This window comes from Pithys albifrons, chromosome 7, assembly GCF_047495875.1.
Source record: "Pithys albifrons albifrons isolate INPA30051 chromosome 7, PitAlb_v1, whole genome shotgun sequence".
NCBI lineage: Eukaryota > Metazoa > Chordata > Aves > Passeriformes > Thamnophilidae > Pithys > Pithys albifrons.
The window spans coordinates 34,455,184-34,458,804 of NC_092464.1; positions in this window are offsets into that span (position 1 = coordinate 34,455,184).

The window sequence follows — 3,621 nt, forward strand, 5'->3', positions numbered from 1 at the left end:
AAACCTGTCATTCTGTACATTACTTTTGTGGTTTAATTGCATTCTTGACCCTCCCTTGTCTCGTCCTTCGTTGTGAGCAGAAATCCAGTATTTCATTTCCTCTTTCATTGCAACTTTTATTTTTAAGAGGCAGACTGGAATTGGCAGGGAAAAAATACAGTCTCCTGCCTCTTTATGGGTCAGAGGTATTTGTTCTTTAAATAACAAGTCCTATTATCAGTCGCTGAAATGTGCACACATTGACGAAATTAGCAAGTGATGTATATGTAAAGAGGGTTTTGAATATCGAATGTACAATGCTCTGTGAGCAAAGACCCCGTGCCAAACGCTAACAAGCCGCCAAGGGAAGAGATTATGTGACAGGGAGCACAACTCCTTCAGACAACCACCAGTCTGTAAATTTGAGCAAGGATGATTTCCTTTCCTTTGTATTTCAGCCTTCATTTCTCTCATACTTTTTTCTTTGGTGTGGCCTTTTTGTTCTTGTTTTTGTTTTGGTTTTTTTATATGTATTTCATGCTTTGGGGTTTTTGTTTCCTTCCCCACCCCTAATAATTGGCTTTGTATGTGTCCTTCACACTGATGCATCTTCGCTCTTGAGCAGTCTTTCACAAGCTCACCTCTCCATGCCCGTGTCCTCTTCAGAAAGTATTTCGTTGCTTTAGCTTGGGTTTCTGTGACCTAAAATTTAAAGAACGCGGGCACGGGGCTTGGTAGTAGGTTTTTTTTCCGATCTGGGAGTTGTTTATTTCATTCTATTTTAAAACGGCCCAAAGAATACACTGCCCTAATCTGTTACCATATCGGAATAAAACTTAATAGTAACAATAATAACAACACCAAAACTGATAATAACTACACATTTTACAACATCTCACCCATATTTTTATCGTGGTTGTTAACAAAGAAAAAAATAGTAAAAGTGTTGCTTAAGACGAATTTCACTGTGCAGTTTCTAATAGTTACAGTTCAACAAGCACGAAAATAAATGCTGGAGAGAACAAAGACGTGTTGACACCTCTGCTATCTACTTTGTACTAAATTGCTGAGAGGCCTCTGGTTTATTGTCACACCGGAGACTTTTTGTCCTTATAAAAGGGGGTGAATAGCAGCGTTTCCCTACAGTGGATGGAGAGCAGGGAAGAGGTGAGGGCGTATCAGGACGTATTTTTCGAATAAAAAAAATCTTTACTACAGCTTTTAAAAATCTGATCCAAAGTCACCATCTTTAAATCATTAAGGACAGATTGTTCCTGTCTTTCTGAATGAGTTGCCCTCCTGGACGTGAAAACCCATGGCCCTTTTTGGACACTCACAAACAGATTCTCACCACCTGCCTCGGCCCATCCTCCCGGAAATAAGAATTGTAAAGAGCGTCCAAGGGCAGTGCAGAACAACGTCCGAGCTTTGCAAGCCTTTCCCCTCCTTTACTTTGTCTTTTTGCAGACAAGAGAAGAACCAGTTCGACAAAACAGGAGCTGCAAAGCCAGTCCTTATACAATCCCCTCGGCGGCCCCCGGAGAAGGGAGCGCTGAAGAGGTCGGGGGAGGGAAAGCACGGCAGAATGAGGTTTGCTCAGCAAAAACGGGGAGCCCTAGATAGCTCACGATGCCCCGTTCCTCGGCCAGGTGGAGGCACCTGCTGGGCCGCGATCGCAGGCCAGGATTCGGCCGGTGCTGCTGCTGCTATCGCGGCACCAGTTTGCTCTTGCAAAATGACCAGTCCAGAAAATGCCACCGGCTGGGGCCCAGGGCAATATATTTATATTTTTTCAAATACATATATTTTATATATCCAGGTGTGTGTGTGTGTGTGTGTGTGTGTGTGTGTGTGTGTGTGTGTATGAGAAAGTGAATATTTAAACGTCTGTTTACCGCTTCCACCCGTGATGGGGACAACCCCCACTTAACCAGCGGGCAGCAGGGAGGCAGAGATCGGGAGCGCCCGCAGGCGACATGGTCTCCGCTCTCCCCTCAGGTCCAATGCTGCCCTCCCGCTGGCCCACTCTTGGAGGATGCTGTGGCAAAGGGTGTCTGAATTTCTCCTCGGTTCGGTCACAGGGCAGAGATTGCCTGCGACAGGTAAATAGGCTGCGGGTCGCGGTAATGCCAAGAGTATTTTCAGTTAATAGGGGAGGGAAAATGAGGTGTCTGGAGCGATATTGGAAAGTACAAGATCGATGATCCGTCCTCGTGTCCAATCAGCAGCCTTTAATTGACTGTATTTTCTAGGTAATTGAGCCGCTGTGCTCCTAAATTGAAGTGGAAGATGTAACAATACATCTCAGTGGGAGGAATTACTCATTATTTCATAATGAAATTTTCCGTTTGCTGCGTGGGACCCGTGCCGTTAGCGCCTTCGCCGCCGGGGTGGGGGGTGTCCGCGGTCCCACGCGGGGCGTCGGCTCCGGGCACACGTGGGGCATCGCCGGCAGCGAGGGCAGGCACAGGGCACCCATTCGACAGCAGGTTCTGCCCCTGGCCCCGAGCCACTGCCACCAAGCAGGCAGGTTTCCGTTGCCTCGCTCTGGCCGGGGATAAGTCCCTTCGAGGAATTAGGATTAGGCCCTAGGGGAACCGGCGGTGGGCACCTGACTCCTTGTCACCAGCGGGAGCAGAGCCGTCTTCGGGGTACTCCATGTGTTACATCGGGTTCGCTTCCCAGCCAGACAAATTCAGCTTCGAAAAGCTTTCCCTCCACTCGACCCCCCCTCCTCCCCGTTAGCGTTTGATTGATTGCCTTATTAAAGCGTGTTCTTGTAAGTGTGACCGAACTGATTGCACTGCATATGTTTGGGATAATGCTCATTTTAAACAACTGAATAATAATACTACTAATAAAAAAAAGACCAGGAAAGGAAGAAGATGAGCTCTAGAGAACGGGTTAAGCCTAAACGATCCCGGGGAGCAGCGCTGTAACTCACGCATTAAATTGCTCCGTTACTATCAAATCACTCTGCCCGTCTTTGTTGTGTTTTATCTGTCACCTTCTGTACCATTAAGTGAGATAGCACCGAGACTGACGCTTCTTTTCCCATCCCAGATGATATGTTTTTGTTAAGGTTGTATGATTAAACTGGATCGAATCTGCTTTCCCAGCACTATTCTTTATTTCAGCGCCCAAATAATTAGCAAATCGCCTCTCCATATTTCACATTTTCTGCTGGGTTGTTAGGTCGTTTGCCAGCACCTGCAGAAGGACATGCGGCTTCTTTAGCTTTTTGGCTTGCCTAGCTGAAGGATCCTTTTGTTTTCTGTTATTTTCCTGCTCTCCTGGCTGCTTTATTTTACTCCTGAGTTTAGCCCCTGAAAACACCCTCCACCATATGTCACTCCAAGGCCCGCTGTCCTTACAATAGCGTCACTCTGGGGTAAAGCCAACGTCAGGATGAGATGAAGTCTCGTTAACACAAATGGCTTCATTTAGACGCATCAGGTTCCTGGGTGGGCGTAAAGGGGGAGAAAAAACAGTCCTACGCCCCAGAGGCCCTTATTTGTTGCCTGCTCAATACCGATATTCTCGCTTCACCTTCGGTAAGGAGAGAGGGTCCCGTCCTGATCCCTGTGCAAGTCTGGAGAGCTCATACTGCAGAAGGGATGCGGTTACAGTCAGCTAGGGTAG